Genomic DNA, 20659 nt, shown 5'->3' with positions numbered 1-20659 from the left:
TTCCTCTTGCAGCTTCTGGAGAATAACATCATAGAGCATTTTGGCTCCCCCCCCCGCCCCCCCACCAAGCCCCCCTCGAGTGCTCGGGCAAGCTGAGCTTTTCATGAATCTTCTGTTCGCTGTTCAATTATTCAACCTGGCTTTCACTGGTGGAAGCAGATGCAGAGGAAGAAGATCCTGGTTTCGGATTAATCACACCACATGGGTTTTTATCTCTCTGGTGGCGATTAATATCATGTCCTGATTTCTCTCATTGGTGTTAACGCGGTTGTAGGTAGCCATGACAGTGGTGACAATCCATCGACATGCACCTGACTGCCGGGGATTTAGCATTTTAGTGAAACTGAAGCTGTCTGGGGGTGCACGGCAGCCCAAATCAGCAGGAGGGGAATGAAGATTATTTAAATCTCCAGGGTTTCTTGGGAGTTTAATGAAAACATGCTCTCCCTTCATCTGTGCTGTGGCTCTGATGTTGGTAAATGGAAGCAAGCACAGGTCTTCACGCCACCTTTTTCCTTTCCCCTCATTAGTGCCAATGCTCTTTCTGTACCATTTTTAAATCGGAGAGAAAATTGTATAGGGCATCAGAAATAACCATGAGACAACATACATGGCTGAATTAACAGAATCGCAACGAGGGTCTTTGCAGATCAAAGTGCATGTGCAAATAAGTAAGCTTCATAAACACGTCTCTGTGTACAGTGTGCAGTAAACCTTTGCTATTTGTGGGGGCTTTTTTAGGCTCTGTTACTACGTCCTGAGATGGAAAATAGCAGACACGGAAAAAAGGCATCTCCCCAGGAAATCTAAAATATAAAATGTCTTGTCTTGTCACTCCTCTAATCATTTAATTAATTACCCAATTAGGGTTTTTACTAGACCCCTCAGTTCCTCTGAATATTAGGTGTTATGTACAAGTTTATGCTTCCAAATGTAGGAACGACTTGAGGAAGGCATGACAGTCCCCCAGTGCACAACGCAAAGTCCATAAAGGCATGGTTGGATGAGTTTGGTGTGGAAGAATTGAATTGAAATGACCTTTACCCTAAATTCAAAAGTAGAACACAATCTGTTTGGTGTCACTGGTTGACTTCCAAGTTGGTATGATTTAATAAAAAATTCTGATTACAAATAAAGTGAATTAGTTTTGTTCCAAACTTGAACTATCACCATCATAAAACCTTTGTTAACTGTACTGGCAAAGCCTTTGAATAACATTTTAACATTCCTTTCTATAGGTATAAGTTGTGAGTTAATATCTAAATAAAGCTACACTAAAAAAACTTGCCCTTTGGAAAAGCCTGATATGTAATGCAGAGGGATTAAAAGAACAGTTTGTTGGCAAGCTTTTCTGGTCATTTTCATGCTAATAGTTAGTCATTATTGATATTTAATTGTATTACTCGTATTGGACTGAGCAGCCTGGCCCTTTCCTATGCCACGATAATTTCCATTTATAGTTCTTGGCTATCATCAAACATTTCATCTTTGCCATCTTTTGTAGTGACATGAAAATAACACAACAAATTCAAAGAAAAAGAAAAAATGTAATGTACAGTATTTTATCCTTTGATGCTCACTGAGCTGATGGTTTGTAACGACTCCAAATTGTTTGACTTGTGAGGCGTTCCAACGTGCCCCAACTTTTATTCAATAAAAGTTTTCCACCCTTCATCATTCTACCGCATTGCAGCACGAGGCGTCTCCTCATTTCAGACCCTCGCATTCTATAACTTTCACTGTCCATATCTGAATAGTCAGCACAACAACAGAATGACAGCCTGCCCGCCTTCTCTTTTCCTCTAATGTTATTTCTTTTACACCACTCTACAGTCACCTCTGTCGCCACAACAGCCTCCTCTCCAAAATGTTCCAGCTGACAACGACGGCACCCTGATTTCACATCATTGCGTGATAATTTCTCAAGCTTGAATTCATTTTTTTATGAGGGGGGGAGCGACTGCTAAACTGCACTCAGTACGTGTATAAATAACAGCAGTCATCTCAAACCTTGAAGCCGGTTTAATAATCTGTCACACAAATTAATGTTGGTTTATGTACTATAACGTCTCAGTGCAGAATTGATGCTGTTCAAAATAAATAAAATGTGGTAATAAAGAATCTAAAAAAACAACAACTAGCCTGTCTTCGAGTTAGTTATTTTGTCATCAAACACAACAACTAAAAGACAGAGAAAAAAATACAGAAATACAAAAAAACTATAAGTAATTAGTGGAGTCAGGTCAAAAAAAATAAAAATAAATTACAATTGTCAAGTTTATCCAAAATGTTATGCACGCCTATGCATTTATCAATACATCCTTTATTTGATCGATTTAAAACATATTTATAGTCTAAAAGTGCCTAGTGTATCCTAAAATCAAAGTTGTTTGAGAAAATGTGTAGGTGCAAACAGTGCAATATTTTACAGTGTCTGTGTCAGCATGCAACAGCAGAGGTTGCTCCTCAGGCCTGGCTGACAGAAGGGGAGCGTCTGCATTTGTCACGGGGTTGTTGTGCAACGTGACGGCCATGTTGTTTCCCCACATGTAACTGTGTCGCCATCCGACGCGATGTGACACGCGCGGCGATGCTAAGCAGATCTGAACTGGCTCCTCGCTTCACACCAATCTGCGTGACCTCCTCGCGGGGCAAATGTCTCCTGCAGCAATGACACATTAACTACACACATGGAGCTTATCCATTCATAGTTTCCTTGTCCCCCCCTCTGGCACGTAGATTTATTCCAGTTTTAATTGAGGAAGTCAAATTCAACAGGGAGCTGACTGATGCACTTGCAATATGTTTGTGGTATTTCAGAAAGGGACTTTTGTTTGCAGAATGAACTGAAGCTATTTTTGATGTAGCTGGAAAGCTAATCGTTGCTAAAGCCTCATTGCTGTTGTTTCGGTTAGCAACAGCGTTCAAATGGGCTCAGCAGTTAACTCCCGTGGTAAACGTAACATATTTCAACTGACAAATACGGTTACTTCCTGTTTTTTTTCCTGGACGGGAAAAGCGGGGTGTCGTAGAGGCGTTTATTTGTTCAAGTCAACAAGGCACGCGGCGACTAATTGAGACAGCGACTGTTGGAGTATGGGCCATAATTTGAGAACAGTAACAGGGACCGTTACCTGCTACGAATAGCGTAGAACCGCAAGTAACTGACTCCCCCCTAAAAATGTTTTAGCTATATTAATAGGTTAAACTGTACATAATGCCCAGAGGTGGGTAGGAATGCGCTACATTTACTCTGTTACATTTACTCAAGTAACATTTTGGATAAATGTACTTGTCAGAGTAGTTTTACTGCATCATACATTTTACTTTTATTTGATTACTTATGTTAAGAAGAAACCCGACTTTTACTCTGTTACAATAATCTGCATGCCGCTCGCTACTTTCATTTATCAACAATTGTGTGTGCGATCTATTTTTAGACTTTCATTTTCGACTTCCGCATCAGGCGCAGTTCCTTCAATCCACAGTGATGTTTGACTAAAGTTCACCAATCAAATGACACAAGAAAGTCACATGTCCACACGTCTTCTATTAGGCTTTTGCGAGACAGTCAAAGCGTATCGTGACAGCCGTGCAAAACTGGTGTTTACATTACAGACTACAAAAAACAACAGTTTTAAGATGCAGCGTGGTTTTGTCACTGCCCAAACTTGGATATTTTAACCCACGTCTAATTTGAGAAAACACCTTGCGGCAAGTTACAGATGTTTTTGCTGTTGTTTTTGCTGTGCCTATGGCAACATTAGCCCTATTTTATGGTCACAATTAACTGTAAAACATGGATCTTCTGGGGTATGATTTGTTCTCTCTCTCTTTCTCTCTTTCTCTCTTTCTCTCTTTCTCTCTCTCTCTCTCTCTCTCTCTCACACACACACACACACACACACACACACTATCCATAAGTCTGGTCAGCAAACAGTTTCTTCATTGAGTCATTTTAGCGGCTAAAGCAAATGATGTTTCTGTAGTCCCCATGCATGTGTTGTTTTTTTTTTCCACTTAAAAACTGAAATGGTGGCAGGTGCGTGTGGACTTCCATTGAACATGAGTTTGAATGTGATCTGGTACTTCTGAGGACAGCCACACTTATAACAGCCACACCTGTTATAAGTGGGAGTCCATTCTTGTGCAACAACATTTATTTTTATTTCATTTATTTAACCAGGTAAAAGACCATTTAAAACAAAATATCTCTTTTGCAATGGCGACCTGGCCAAGAAGGCAGCAAGTTAAATGTCAAGTCCAAGTCAATCACATTCAAGTTTATTTCAGTTATTTTCACCTCCCCTCCCAAAAAAAATACAAAAATAATTCAGTTGACTTGTACAAATTCTAGGTCACATTAATGGTGGAAAAAGTTTTAAAATGTTTTATCTTGGTCAAAATTATTTTACATCCCCAAAAAACTGTCATTTGAACAGGGTTATGTATACTTTTTATATCCACTGCAAACTTGTTCCTGTTTTTTTGTAATCTGCCTGGTGAGCCTGCGGTGTTGTGCTGTTTAACAAGTGGAAACAATACAGCATAAGACAATTTCTTGGAGCTGAATTTGCTTTAATTTGTTATTTCACAAAGATTCTCTTCTCTCTCTTTGATGATCTTACTAGACACAATGTTTCAGAGAGCACGAAAAGAAAGAGGGTAAGTTTTTCAGCAAATAGCTGGGGATAGGTTCCACAGAGAAAAACAACAACAACAAGGATCTCATTTGATGTACGTCCCGCGTCTGAGACGCACAAAATTTAGCAGGGACGCATAAAGTAAAATTATCTTCATTTTAGGACGCAGCGCAATGGCTTTAGGTTCTCCGGCCTGGTGCTGGAAATCTGGCGTATGAATTTTTAAAATGTATTTATTTATTTATTTTGACGAGACAGGGCTCTAGAGTGCGTGTAATTTGGTCGCATATGCGCCTTAATTTCTGAATGGTGTGGTAAAAAAACAGAGGGTGCTGTACGCCCACCCATTTGACGAAGAAAAAAAAAAAACACTCCGCGACAGACATGAAACCCATCGTGGTCTCTAAACCAGTGACCATTTGTTCTGTCTGTCACTATGCCTCACACAATCTAATGAAAATTAGTTGGTAACGTGCTGTCTGAGCGTGACTTCCTGTGCCATGTGACAATGTATTCTTACACCACTGTGAAAACTATTCATTGCATGCCGTTTGTGACGTTAAAACATCGTACGTCAGTACCTTTGTAAACCAAGCCCCGCTTCTTTTCTTGGTACTCATGGAAGCACAAGTTTAAAAAGTGAAACTACAAAAACCTTTAAAAAAAATAAAATAAATAGCAAACGAGTGAGTAGTACATGTAGTTGATGAGCATTGTTAAGATAGCCAACAATTGATAACCACATCATGGTCTTTCTGTAAATACTTTCTCCTGTTTAAGACACTTTTGTATTACATTTATAGCAAACAACTAATTCATTTCTAACATTTGCTGAAAATGATTGAATAAAATGTAAAATGAGGCAGAGTTTGGATGGAAAATGTCAAAGATATTAGCCCTTCTCCAACGGCTGCCGTGTCAAAGAGAAAATCAATTAAATGCATCAAAAGGGTCAAAAAGTGAAAAGAAATCCACAATATTGAAGTATGACGAGTAAGCAGTTTATACAATGAGAGGTGCTGATGGTATTATCTTGACAGTTGACCCTCGTCTGAACTAAACGTAGTGATCCACGAAAGGCTCAAAAGTTTGCAGTTAAAATTAGCTTTCACTTTGTTTTATACTTTCTTTGTCTCTTTTGGTTGAAAAAAAAACCCCCACATTCATTTCAGCTGTACTATTTTAAACCCCAATCAGTAGCAACCCTGCTAAAGCACCTTGGAAATAATTCCCCTCCACAAGTGGGTCACTTAGCAGCAGCAGCACAAGGTCAACAATTGAGATGCATTTAATCATTGGTAGCTTAAAGGTAAGATGTTGTGTGCATAATAGAAGTGTGTGTTTGTATGTGTGTCTGTGCGTGTGTCTATGTTACTTAATGTGTTGTGGGTCTGTAATAAGTTCGGGCCACTGGAGCCCTGGGTTTAATTAAGTGTTCAAGACAGATTTAGGCCTTGGCAGCACACCACACTCGGCCTTTACAGGGCACGCACACACACACACACACACACAATAATTTAATTCAAGCATTATTCTATATTGCTCAACATTAAACAACTGCATTGACAATAAGTAGAGTGTAAACACTTGCAGTGGTTGAAATGTGAAGTTTGTTTGCTGGCAGGCTATTTCCTGGGTCACAAAGATGACAGGATTGTGACATTTTTTATTCTGGGGCAGGGCGACGCTTTCAATGTGACTGAAATGGTGAATTGCGATATGAAGTCTCTCAAAAAAAGTAAAAAAAAAAAAACAACCTACAATCCCGTATTTGTTTGTGACTACTTTCTGCGTTAGGAGGCTGACACGTATGAATTTTAACCCTGAGGCAGGACTACACTTCCATGTTGACTTCAATTGTGAAAATACACTTCTCTAAAGCATAAAAAAAGTAGAATGTTGATTTGTTCGTTAGCAGGCTACTTGCTGAGTTACAAGGTTGGTCATTTTTTCAAGTTGACAAATCGTACTAAATGTCAAGATTAGTGAATAGCAATGAAGTGACATTTGCATTTGTGCTTGTTCTTGTGTCAGCTCCTAGCATGTGACATGAATGAAACATGCTTCTTTCGGTGTAAACCTTACTCTAAGCTTTCTTTACTATGAAACTGTCAGACGTGTTAGGCTACTGAGTGAGATTTTGCTGAATAGGCTACCCCAGCCTTCATCCCCAACGTCTTTATTCCACATCACACCCATCTCCCCAACCCGAGAAAAGGGAGCGTCATTAGTATGCAAAGGAGCGCAAGTACAAACTGCATACTTCTCTTCAGTAATATGAAAATTTAATATTCATGACATGAGAGAGCAATCGTTTTGAGAGGGAGTTTGTGAGTTTGGGAAATGAGGATGGTAGGGAACAGGGGCTACTTTTTCTACCCATTTCCACCCTCGTCTGGGAACATCCCCCACCCTACGCTTTTTGCACCTGCTGGCTTTTTCTAACTTAAACATAGAGTACAGTAGTGCTACATCGCAGTGAAACATATCTACTCAGAAAGCCGCAGTTATAGCAATCTTTTTGTATGGGTTTTTACACTATATTTACCACAGAAACTAATACACTTTTCAGCTACTTATTGAACCCCGGAGAAGCACACTTACGCAGGAGCTGCTGTCAGCCACAGCTCTAAAAAGCATGTGAAAAAAGAAGCGTTTTTAACCTAACAAAATAACTAATTTCCTCTAGGTAGGACCTGAACCATTTAAGGACTGTTCCATTTAGTCATATCCACGTTTCCAACCTGTTCAGCAGTATATTATGATCTACTGTATCAAAAGTCGCACTGAGATGCAACAATTGATAGCTTTCCTGAGTCAGTATTCAACCTTGTATCATTTAGCACGTTGATAAGAGCAGATTCTGTACTGTGATGAGTTCTGAAACCTGATTGAAATGTGTCAAAAAGTCCATTTAAGTTTAAGAAATTGCTGAGTTGATTAAAAATAACTTTCTCAACAACCTTGGATATGAAAGGGAGATTTGAGATGGGTCTATAGCCTGCTAACATGGAAGCGTCCAGCGTTCTATTTTTTGGAAGAGGCTTCATGGCAGCTACTTTAAGAGCTTTAGGAAACTTTGATTGAGTGAAGTGAGCAATTGATTATTTGCTGCAAATCAGCTAGCACAGACTTTGCAATTGTTTTGAAAAAACCCAATGGTATTGCGTCAAAACAGCTCGTTGATGGTTTCAGCTGCTGAATCGTTTTCGCTACAGTTTTTTTGGTCAACTGTATCAAATTCTGACATTTTTCCTGGGTGGCTTCACATCTAGCATCATTTGTGTTGCCTCATTTAAAATGAAATTACATCTACTTTCTGAGTACCGCGTATCATTTAGTTATTTTTTCTTTGTGTGTTTCTTTTTCTTTGACCAACTTTCTGTCCGTGATAAAAGATGCCTGGAGGCACAGATCTAAGGATACTCCAGTATTTAAAGTATTTTCTAGGTATTTTATGCCTGCTATTTTTTTTTAAGTTTTGTTTACAATTTGTGTGAAATGTGTGCTTTAATAAGTTCAAGTGTGTTTAAAGTGTGAGGAGTTAAACTATAAAATCATGTTTTTTTATAAGGTCTATATCTCGGTCTTGCACCTATTGCAGGCAGTTCTGGAATGTATCCTCGCGATGAAGGGAGGTTCACTGAATCGTCAAACTGTCTTGCGTTGTTTCTTTCCTCAACTTTGTTCCTCTGGCAGCCGCCACGAAAACCCCACAGGCGCTTTCTTCACGGTGACGCGCAAAATAAAAAAATTTAAAACGTAAAAAGGATTTGGAAGTATCCCTGCTGACAAAGTGAAGGTGAATAAAATGCATGGTGGCTATGTATCAGCGAAAGCTACGAGGTTACTTTTCAAAGATCTTTAAGCACTTTAACCAGAGCATTAGTGTCAAGGTTGACAACTGCTGTGTGGGAAATACTGTTTCACCTTTTGTCTCACATTTGCTCAGTTGATTTTATGCAAGTCTTCACTGAGTCACTGCAACCTGGTGGCAAAAGAATGTGAATTTAACATTTCCTGTCTGCATAGATTGGCTTTATTTAAGTAACAACATATAGAAATATTTAGGGATGAAATGTAACTAGATTTCCTTGATCAATAATTGAGAAAATTATGGAAAACAATAATTATTCTTCAGGCCTGAACACAGCGGTTTGAGGTCCCTCTGGGACCCCTTTAACTTGTTGTTCTTCTTAGTCTTTATTAGCATGCCCGAAAATAAATTGCATTTTTGGAAGTTACCAAATTTTGCTAGCACATGTAAAGTATTCTCATGAAAATTTGTGTATTTTAGGGGTTCCGGGCGCAAACCCCAAAACCTGCTCAGTAACGCCCTCTGTAACCCGCCAACAGTGTGTTACAAACAAGACGAAATACGACATGCATGTTCATCACCACAGCACACAGGAAAATATATATATATAATAATAAGTAATATTATTTTTCTGAATGTTCTGAACATCTCTTTTAACAGCATTTTTTAGGTGCGCCGTAGCGTAAGTCAACTTCTCATAGTTGTGCCATGTTATGATTTTCTTTAGACACCATAATTGTTGAGTGAATACAGAGATTCATTCGTGAGTTTTTAAAACCAATTTTTTTTTTTGTTCAAGAATTTTAAAAGATTTCATATACACGTATTATTTAATTGTAAAAAAAAAAAAACCTAACCCTGTCGAACACGGGTTCACTTTTTACTAGACCTTAAGATATGTATTGCTCCAAACCTGTATGATATTTATTGAAGCCTGTAAACATGATATTTGATTGACAGTTTCCATGTGATGTGATCTGTGATCAGTATACAGTACATGTGCACTTCATTCAATCGGAACAGCCGTGTGCCATGTTTGCTATTGCCACTGCTATGAAAATGTTTGGTGCAAACATTTTCATATAGGTTAAGCGATTCCACTCCTGTGCTATTGAATAGTCAGGTCCTTTCCTTGAGCAGGTTAAAAACAAAACAAAAAACGATGAAAAACAGCATAAAGTAAGAAACAATCACTAAATATTAATGATTGTTAAATATTAATCAATAACATGTTTCATGGTTTTTTCTTATGTTTTTAAACATTTTTTAAATAATTTTTTAAAATCCAAACCTGTGTCCTAATTGACCTATCCATCCATCCATTTTCTCTCACACATGATTAAGCTATTTAAATGCAATGCACGCTTAGAGCAATGTTTAAATCACAAAAACACGGGTGCGCACAAACACTAAACCAAGAATTTCTTGCATTCACACGTCTCATTTTGTTATCGTGATGGTGCAATGCTCAACTTCTGTGTCTCATTTATCTTACTCCTGCTTTCATGCTCTTTGTTTTCCACATTTCTGAGTGATTTATGTTCCTGTCGATTTATCTGGATTTCGCCTGCACCTTCCCCCTGCAAGTATCGTAAGGGAGCCAAGGCATGTCGATGCACTTTTGATTAGTGCCACGCTGAATATTCTACTTGACTTCTGCAGGTTTTTGTTCTCATCATCCTGTCTACTGTCATGAACATTTTATTTGCTTTTTGTGTATGCGAGTCTTGCTATTACTTCAACAGCATGTTGGTATCAATTTAGTGAACATGGGAAGTTGCTTTACCTATGCAAATATTTATTGAAATGCAACTAATACTTTTTAGGTTGTTTGAACAGACCAACTTGAGTTAATCTAAAAGTAGACTATGTGGAAAATCTGGTTAAAAAATAACTGTATATTATGTTTTCCAACATAATATTTTTATGAATGTTTGAGTTTCCATTATATAAAGTTCATTACATTTTAAAATAATTTGTAAGTGCTAGCTTCTATTGTTAGCATGCGTGTATGAGCTTGTATTTAGTACAGTCGGTATCACGGATGCTCGCGTAGCCTCTCATTAATTCTGCACAGGGGGCAGATGACTTATTGATTAAAAGGACTCACTTATTCAAATGAGACATCTGGAGGAGCCTGGAGGGCTTGTTTTAGTCATGAAATCAGCCCCCTTTTCCTTCTCCCACCCCCACGTCCTAAAAAACACATCACTTGCTTTAGGCATTCATCCTGGAAGCTCCAAATCTATTGACAAACAAAACACTTGGAGATGAAATGTCACAATTTTTCAATGAATCTAATTTGTGGATAATTTCAATCATAATTGTCTCTTATCCCATTCATCCAGTTTATTTCGCCCTTGTCCTCATTAAGGCTACTTTTGAGCTGGAGCCTATACCAGATGACCTTGGGCATCAGGCATAGAGGTACCCCCTGGACTGGTCGCCAGCCAATTGCACGTCAATTATGTCCAGTGTTGGGCAAATTATGAAAGCAATAAGATATACTTAATTACTTTTCCCCAAAAGTAGTTGAATTAGTTACTGAAGTACACCTTCATAGATGTGTTTCGTGGTTACCAGGGAATGTAATTATTGTTATTGTTGTAATTATTATTACTTCAAATACGTAAAAGAATTTGAATTTTTGAACGGGTTTCACAGGCCGGTTGCATAGATCACAACAGCATAGAACAACATAGACAAGTCTTCAAAAGCATTCCTGCCTATCACGGCATTCAGTTCACTCTTTCTCAGAATCGTCATCGTTCTCTTGTGTGTTCTCGTGTGGCTGTCTGTCGCACGTTGAGGTTTGTGACATTAACACTGAACACTGATTGGCTTACCACAAATTTCTTCCTACCTTTAGCCAATCATCGTTACTTATTTGTCGGTCACGCAGCCACCTTGCCAAAGAAGGACATTCATAAAAATATGCACCTTTTTTTTTGCAACTCCTAGCCGAGTGACACACCCTAACAGCTGTGTGATGTGACGAAGGAAAAAAATGCATCTAATTCTATTTGAATGTGAATGCCATTTTCCAAGCAATTTCTGTTGCCAAATGGATTTTATTTTCTGGTTGGTCCAGACCGCATTTTTTTGTTCATAAGGTTTGAGACTAAAAAAAAAAAATGCTTTTCTTAACAGGGCTTTAAGGCCGTCACTGCGAGGTAATCAGAAATGTTATTTCTGGAAAAAGCAACAATAACAGACCACATGTAAACAAGGGTATGTTACATGTGAACCACTTGGTAAATTGTTTATTAACTTGAGGATACAATTAACAAAAACAACTCAGGAAAACAGTGTTTATTGTGATGTCACAAATAAATGGCTAAATGGCGTGGAAAAATGTTTTTCAATGAATCACTTCTTAGAATAGAAAATATTTGTACTGTTGTGACTTTAAATAATCATAATTTAATTATATTCAAAAAGTACATCAGATTATACTGTATTTCATTAAAGTGGAGCGAGCATTGTTGTTTTTTCACCACAGAGTGAGAAAATATGGTTTCTTGACATGATTGCTAAAGACTGGCAACTGGGGAAAAAACTGTCAATAGAGAGGAGGCATTACTTGCTAAAGGGAAGGGAAAGTAAATGTGATTGGCTGGAAGAATCAGTGGAGAAAAGGGTGAATTTGGAATGTGGATTTGAACTGTTGCTCTCATCTGGCAAGCCATGTTTTCTCTCGCTGTACTACAAAGCCTTCAATCGAGGGCCAGCCTCTTACGGGAGGAGTCAGCACGGGGCCTCGCTTCAATAAGTATGCCACGACCTTCATGTGCCTCCTGTGTACATGTGTGCACGCGTGTAGGATTGAAGTGGAGCTTTTCGCAAGTTCATGTGAAAGCTCTTGTTTTGACAGGCGCTTGACATGAGGATTAGATGAGCAATGAGAGTTGCATTAATCCTCTGCAGCTGAATACCATCCCCTCTCTGAGCCCCCCAAAGGCTCCTAAAACTGGGCAAGGATGGAGAGACTGGATGGTGTAAATGTGTTGTCAAAGCACACTCATTACAGGAGGGTTATGGATGGGTGTACATTATAGTCTTTGGTAAATCATTTTATCTGTGTACTGTATGGCCCCTACATAAACCTGCTTCTCATGAGATCCACATGGCTCCATCATGTAGCTAAATGTATAATTTGGATGTATTGCCAATTTCGATTTTTGACCCCCATACCAACATGTTTGCTACATTTATTGAACAGATGAAAGAGCCTGAACACTCCCAAAATACAGGTAAACAACCGCATCAACATCAGACATGAGGAATTAATAAAATACTGTTTATTTGGCCTTGATTATGAGTCACTGGTGGTATAGGGGCTTATCACCTGACTCAATTCTAACTCATTGATGGTTTGAATGTGAGTGCGAACGGTTGTCTCTCTCTGTATGTGGCCTGTAATTGGCTGGCGACCAGTCCAGGGTCTAGTTCGCCTTTCGTCCAAAGTCAGCTGGGCTAGTTCTGGCGCTTGACAATTCTGAACAGCGTAAATGGTATAGAAAATCGATAGATGGATGACCTGAACTGTCTCTTCAAATGCAGTTTTGTGAACGGGCACGCTGAATATTGGCCTCCAAAGCAGAGAACCACAAATATGTGCAAACAAACAAGGTTTTATTGAAATAAAAGAGCACGACAACCTAAGCAAAAATAAGCAGAAGCAGAAATGTACACAAGAAAGCAAAATCTCAACTACTGTGAGGCAGATATGCTAATCAGTACCCCACCCCAATTTTGGATCCCAACTCACCCTGTTGAAAATAACTGGTCTATGCTGTCTTTGTAGTCTTGACTTCATGTCCGTTTACTCTGCAGTCCCACTGGCAGATATCTTCAGAGGCCTGATTCCAAATTAAACAGTCAATGCATCAATTTGTGGTTTAACTGAATAATCTGAAATCTGGTTTCCATCCCAGTGTTATATTGAGCTGAAGAATGTTGCTTATTGGTGACCTTTGTGGATGTAGCTGTCAACATGTTGTTCCTCTTTAGAAGGCAAACTAGTTGTGCTCCCAGTGGTAACCTCCATTTTGCAACAAATCAATTCCATACAATCGACCACGTTTTTAACAATCAATTGAGCACTGTGACCTTAATTATTTTGCGCTACAAAATGTTTGTATCTAATGACAACTGGAAGGAATGTAATAAAATTGGAAGTTAAAAAAAACATTTTTTTTTTAAATCTCCACATAGATTTCCCTTACTTAAATGCTTAAATGACTAAAGGTAACTTGCTTTCAAAAGGCCAAGTCTACACTTGTTTTTTTGTTTGTTCGTTTTTGAGCTACCATTGAAGGAAAATCTGAATTTTTGAATGTTTTTGTCACCCTGCATTGACAGTACCCTTGAATATAAAGTAAAAAATTGACAGTTTGGATATGATGTTCTCACGGGCAGATATGACAGGAGGCGGCTGAGCTATCTATGATGGAATTTAAATTTTTTTTATTCTTCATCCTCGTGCGTGTGCGTGCGTGTTCTGTCCTTGGGCATGTGATTGATGGAAGTAGGACGAGAAGCTAGCATGATCCGTTTAGATAAAGGCAACTTCACTCAACTCCGGTTATATCGCGTTCCCATGATGTGAGCAACACTTGAGCAAAAGACTTTCACTTATTCACAAATCCCAATCCAAATGCTATCCTCATGTTCGTGTTTCTCATTTTTTAAACTACCAGGAGCTGGTTATTTACTCGCAGTATTTAAGAAATCTTCATGATTTACTGTGTTAAATTACAATGAGTTCTCCTACATTTAATTATAACAATATTTGTGTGGAAACAGGCTGTTTCAGTGCTGCCCAGTGTTGGCAGAGGTTTGCACTTTATCTACCTACTGCCTTCTAACTTTTATTTGAACTTGTTGGCAGAGTGTGCAATGTGTAGGTGCTCATATTTGCATGCAGGAGGAGTGCAACAGACAACAAAAAACATTTTTCATTGTGGTTTTGAAAAATCTCATTTTTATTTCTTGTACAGTGAAACCTCTCATGTTGAATACAAGCCCTTCAAGTTTCCCAGAGGAAATAACAGAAATAGATAATATAATCTTTTTCTGGGCTTTGACAAATATTTTAACACTTATCTGTGATAAGAAGTCAACCAATTTTGTTACTAAAATCTAAAAACAAAAGTCTTTAAATCTGAATAACAAAGGTATAATGGAGAGAAGATTTCATGTGGTTATCGCGTCTGCCTCACAGTAGAGAAGTCACGGGTTCGAGTCTCTGCTCAGGCCTTCGCGTGTAGGTTTGCGTGCGTGTTTTCCCTGAGCTTGTGTGTTGTTTTTTTTCAGGCATGTCTCCAAATTCCATAGTTTACTTAAATACTCCAAATTGTTCATAGCTGCAAATGTGAAGGTGAATGGTCGTTTTCTACGTTATCTGTGGCCTGCAATTGGCTGGCAAGAAGTCCAGGCTGTACCCCGCCTCTGGCCCAAAGTCAGGTGGGATTGTCTCCAGCTCCCCTGCAACCATAATGAGGGAAAGAGGTATATATAAAAAAATTAATTTACATTTACATTTTTAACATTTTCACACAGGTGCAAAAAGACGTTTGTGACTACATTTACTTCTTAAACAGCTAACTTACAATTCCATTGCAACATGCTGCCAATTTCTTTTGTCTGAGTTTGTTGTCACATTTCTGTCGGGCCAATTACATATTACTCGTGCACTCACTGTAGTAGTCACGCCACGCTGCACTATTTGCATATCTGTTGTTGACCAATACTGGCCACTCTTGCCAGAATAGCATCTGCCCCATTTGCACACTGACTGAGAAGTATCTGCAACATTTGCACAATCAACATTGTCCCAGATTATCGCACTACTCATTACTTTAAACTGCATACACTCCTTGAAGTCTCGGCGCAGTTTGCACAATGGTCATCGCACCGGACTATTGCGAGATTAGTCATTCGAACTGCTCTAAGTGCTAGAGGACTCTGCATCTTTTTGCACAATTGTCCAAAAAAATTGTACCGGCATTACCAGATATCTAGCAACCCTTTATTGCTCAGTGACTGTTTTTCTCAATGTCTTTATGTCTCAAAAGTGTTCTCTGTCAATTAACTGTCTGTTGTCGTACTAGAGCGGCTCCAACTACCGGAGACAAATTCCTTGTGTGGTTTTTGGACATATTTGGCAAATAAAGATGATTCTGAAAAATCAGTGCACAAAAGACCCTTCAGGAGCCTCTGCTGTAATGAGACACCATTGGAGCGCTTGATCACTGAAGTCATGGTCAAACCGAGCAAGGGGGCCACAGATAAATGTCGACTTTGAATATGGGCAAGAAGACAATATACACTTTTCAATGTTAGATTTTCAAGTGAGAATACTTTTCAGCTGAAACTTGACACTTCTGTCGAGCTAACATTGTTTTGCTAGAGTTGTTCAAAGCCTAAAAAAAAATATGATTTAACGATGTAAAAACCTGATAGTGACCCTTTCTTAGATATTTGACAATAGGATGACTATGCCGGTTTCCATACAAAGATACATTATGAGCCCTGTCTAATCAGTTAGACTATGACTGATTATACAGTATTACTAAGAGCCCTAGGCAAAGAACAGTGAATTAAATTAACTGATTTCATTATGTTCACTAACTTTATATTTCGGGGTGACCTTGCTAGTCAAACGTGAAAAGTGATGGTAGCTGAAGGGGCCTTTCTGTGTTGGTCTTTATGAAATAAAGTTAACACTCAAAGTATTTTCCAACAACGGGTGTGACTGGCTGCGATTGGCTGGCAACCAGTTTAGGGTGTACCTAAACTAAAAGCTATCCTGCCCGATGATAGCTGGGATAGGCTCCAGCACGCCCGCGACCCTAGTGAGGAGAAGCAGCTCAGAAAATGGATGGATGGATGGATGTAGCAGCCTGGTTGTCAGCCAATCGCAGGGCACACATAAACAAACAACCATTCACACTCACATCCACACCTATGGGCAATTTAGAGTTTTCAATCAACCTACCATGCATGTTTTTGGGATGTGGGAGGAAACAGGAGTGCCCGGAGAAAACCCACGCAGGCACAGGGAGAACATGTAAACTCCACACAGGCGGGGTCGGGGATTGAACCCCGCTCCCCAGAACTGTGAGGCTGACGCTCTAACCAGTCGCCCACTGTGCCACCAGGCTACATATCATCAGATAATTTATGTCTTTGAATCGGTTAAGCAGCAGATGCCCCATTGTCCAAGGGTTATTTTGGACACCATTTTCCAAGTAAACAATTGTGTTTTTATGACTTATCACATGTGGCTTAGTGTCGGTGGTGGTGGGTGGGGGGTGCTTTTTTCCATTACTCATGGAAAACCTGCCTTTTCGCAGTTTTCTGTAACATGCCTAAGAGAGTCTGAAAACTTTGTTGTTGTGGCAAAATACTGTCTTCAGTAAGAGTATTAATTATACAGTACTTCTTGTATTGTAGTGTCTCTTTCATTAAGACTGTCGGCCGTAAACAGGCCGCAAAAAAACAAAGAAAAACAAAAAACGTATTGTCCATTCAACCAAACCTCCACTTAGGGTTGCATGATTATGGCCAAAATAATAATCATGATTATTTTGATCAATATTGTAATCACAATGATTATTCCTCACGTTAGAGAAAAATCTTTATTTTTATTGCACTACTTTTTAACAAACAATATGTAACAGTTTTCAGTTGGGATTTGCTTCTTGGATGTATGCCCACTGACAATACACCCTGATTACATTGAAGAAACAAATGCCAAAATCAAACGTATGTGTTTGCAATTTCCTATTTCAACCCGGCAGTTCTTTAATCTCTCACAGTTGATCCACTTTGCATGGCGCTGAGAGGCTCATTCTAGGGATTTTTTATTATTATTTTTAATTTAAATCAAATAATCCAGTCTAGTACCAACTTGACCAAATTGGATATCCTGGTATTCCTGGTACTCAATAAATTCAGACCAGCGGAAATTCTGCTTTAGGAGAAAAAGTAGGGCAGTGTTCCCCGAGATTCAGCAGATAGCGCTTAAGAAAAATAGTGATTCAATATATTTAATTTTTATAAATCAACTCATATTCCTAATTGTAATCTAATTTCTCGAGTGAGTCTATGATCATGCCGACTGTCCCTGTCTTTTCTCTACTGTGTGTCGCACATGCCGCTTTTCCCTCTGCACAGTACTTGGGATTGGCTCTGTTTGGGATTCCACTTCAAAACAGTATCACCGGAAACTGCAAAAAACAAAAAACAAAACACTCCATTCAAACATGAGACATGCTAACAAACAAAAACAATGAAGGAGAAATGTGATGTCCGTTATTTACTTTGTGGCATTCCGGCCACGGTAAGAAGACACATTTTATTCAAGAAGAGATTGTAAAGTATAATACTGCAGCATCTTGAGTTTAGGCATGCTTATTCTTATAATTTCTTGCAGTGTATCCTCAAACGCTACAAAGTTCCGGCTCGACCAATGTACAACCAGGAGTAGCTTGTCAACCATAAGGTACCTCAACCAGGTACTCAAATCAGTGCTTCACAGTACTTGCTTTTGCCAATGGAAATGTGTCACTAATGAGTAGAGTTGGGTCAGGAAGACTTGCCAATGTACCGTAGGGTTGTGCTGCTTGATTATGACCCAGAGAGAGTACTGTTGTTTTTCTAGCACGTACCCTACTTAAAGCGATCAATCAAAGTCAGGAAAGGCCCGATGATCGGACGTCTCGAAAAAACTTTCCAGAGCGATTTCCACTCTGATCTGCTCACCAAACGGTCGCGGCTGACAATTGTAAATGTTAAACGTGTTCAATATTTCTGCAGACCTTCTGGAAGTGTAGATGCCCCGTGGCACCGTGCTGCCTCTCACAGGTCAGTCTTGGTACATCTGGTTTGGGAAGGAGACTTATATATCATATTATGTTTGGTGTGCTATGTTAGTCATCTCAAGTCCACTACACACCATAACAGTAGAACATACTGTACATGCTGATTTGGGGTCTGTCACATTTTAAAAATCAGTTAAAAGATGTTAATAATTGGCAATGTGTGTAGCAGGCTTGAGTGTTCGGTAATATCTCCATATTCAAACAGCACTGCCAAACAGGAACAAAGCAGCCTGTCAAAAGCTATTGCGTTTCTGCATGATCCCACAGCTAATCGCACGCGAGCCTTCTTGAAGAGTCATCAGCATGTGTCAGCCTTCAAAGTGTCTCGTTCAGCGCGTTAAAAATCTGTCTTTGTCGCCGCTTCTGATCCCGCCGCCGAGCCTTCAGCATGAGCCGTTGCATGTGCTCATCATTTTTGCAGTGCTGTGTGCCACTTTTTTCCCACCCATCTCTCCCTCTCGGATATCCCCCCCACCAGTCGTGAGCGAGCGTGGCACCACGTTAAGACCGAGAATGTGCATGTGTCGGAGCTGTCCCCTTAATCCTTACAGCAAATAAAGGGAGGCTTACCCAGTCTGGTGCACATAAACACCAGTGCAGGCTGGCAGGCCCATTTCCTGCGCATGTTCCTTATTTCTTCTCACCTCCATGCTTCATCCTGTGGTTGTTCCGCTTTCACTTTCTTCATCCCCAGAAATCGAAGTGACCTCCCCCCCAATCTTTTCCCCTTCTCCCTCTCTCCTGGGCTTGCACACAATCCTGGCAGCTCACAGCACCGCCGCTCCTTTTGCCAAGCCATTTTTGGGGTTTGACTCGAAAAGCAAAAAAGGATTACCCTCGCACTCACAATTACACTTGTCTTTACCCAGCCAGCCGCCAGAGCCGCTGAATAAAAGGAGAGGTGCTGAGGAGAGATATGGGGTGCCATTTGTAAACATTTTGTCACATGTAACTTCAAACAGTGTTTAAAAAAAAATTTAAATAAATGGTGTGAATTTTCAAGAATCACTTCTGCACATTTAGAACAATCTTTGTCAACTCTCTAGTTAAATCCAAAAATTTAATGTGACACCTAAATCTCAAATCTAAATGCTAAATATGTATTTATATGTTAAATATATATCTAAATATGAATCTTAAATATACATGTTAAATATATATAAATGTTAAATTTATATATACATTTAAAATGTAAATTTAAATATAAATCTTAAAACTAAATGTTAAATTTTTATATAAACGTTAAATCTATACCTAAATATAAATCTTACATTGAAACATAAATATTAAAACTAAATGTTAAATATATATTTAAATATAAATGTTTCAGATCAAACTAAATATTTAGCTAATAGACAAATCCACACTGCAAAGAAATGGACGTACCAAAATAAAACTGTGTTTTTAGTGTCAAATAACGTATGCAAAACATCTTATACAGTGAAATGGACCCTTGAACATAGTTTATCACTACCTGAAGTAACAAACTAGTTAGAGAAACTTTATTGGATGAGTACTTTGAGTGTTTAGTGTTATTTTTATGAAGATGTGCCTCTTCGCCACAGCTCTGCATTGGGTTATTGCTGGGTGCAGCTGGAAGATTGCGCTTCTCCTTCCGGAAATCCTCGCTGGCTGGGACCTCAGCCTTCTTTATCAAACGAGGAAGCTAGCTAGTTACCACAGCCACCGGCATCTGTCGCAGTGCCTCTGCCATCGGGCGCCGTCTACCTTCAGCGCTGGGCAACCGAAGCAGAAAGCAGCCATTCGTGTGGACGTCGCGGGAGCCGGGGGTGCAAGCAAGCAGGGAAGGGGGGCGGGCGCTTCATCCTGAAATGCCTGTGTGAAAACAAAAAATAATGATATAAAAATCATAGCAGCTGCAACAGTTCTTTTTTTCCTCCCCTCACCCCCCTTGCGACTTGTTTTTCCAAATCCACCTCCAGGGCTGACGTCCGCTCTCTTGCGGCTGGCGAGCAAGCACTCTGCAGCGGGCAGACCAGAAACCACCGGTCTCTGGCTGGTTCTCTTTTCTTGCTTCCCTGGCAGCTGCCCCGCGACTTCTACGTGACACTTTTTCATAAAAGTGACTGTAAACACTCAAGGTACTCGTCAAATAAAGCATCCATAACTGTTTTTTTATTTCAGGAAGTGATAATATATTTAAATATATAATAATATATCTAAAATTATTATTATTATTTTTTTTTATGTTGTTATTTAACGCTACAAACACACAGCTTTTATTTTGGTACTTCCGTTTCTTGGCAGCGTGGATTTGCATATTACCTAAATATTTAATTCAACCAGAT

The 20659-nt window shown here is 39.3% G+C and overlaps 1 protein-coding gene and 1 long non-coding RNA gene across 6 annotated transcripts in view; one reads left to right on the top strand and one right to left on the bottom strand.

The window, feature by feature from the left end:
• The window catches only part of LOC133485612 (golgin subfamily A member 7B-like), a 238568-nt gene that overhangs the window by 4526 nt on the left and 213383 nt on the right, over positions 1-20659 (top strand). Inside the window, exon 2 of one of the 4 annotated variants that reach the window (XM_061789590.1) lies at positions 18286-18333. The exons of the other annotated variants lie outside the window; for them this stretch is intronic. The gene's annotated coding sequence lies outside the window, so the exon portion shown is untranslated. The remainder of the gene's footprint in view (positions 1-18285; positions 18334-20659) is intronic. 4 annotated transcript variants of the gene reach the window in all.
• Positions 19728-20479, bottom strand: LOC133485614 (uncharacterized). Of its 2 annotated transcripts, none has more exons than XR_009790731.1 (2): positions 20258-20479; positions 19728-20186 (listed from the first exon to the last, which is right to left on the bottom strand). It is a non-coding gene; the product is annotated as an uncharacterized LOC133485614 (long non-coding RNA). The 2 variants fall into 2 exon arrangements; XR_009790732.1 differs by having other exon boundaries at positions 20288-20479.

The sequence above is a fragment of the Phyllopteryx taeniolatus genome, chromosome 11 (genome assembly GCF_024500385.1).
Source record: "Phyllopteryx taeniolatus isolate TA_2022b chromosome 11, UOR_Ptae_1.2, whole genome shotgun sequence".
Lineage (NCBI taxonomy): Eukaryota > Metazoa > Chordata > Actinopteri > Syngnathiformes > Syngnathidae > Phyllopteryx > Phyllopteryx taeniolatus.
This window is presented reverse-complemented; position numbering and strand designations above follow the sequence as displayed.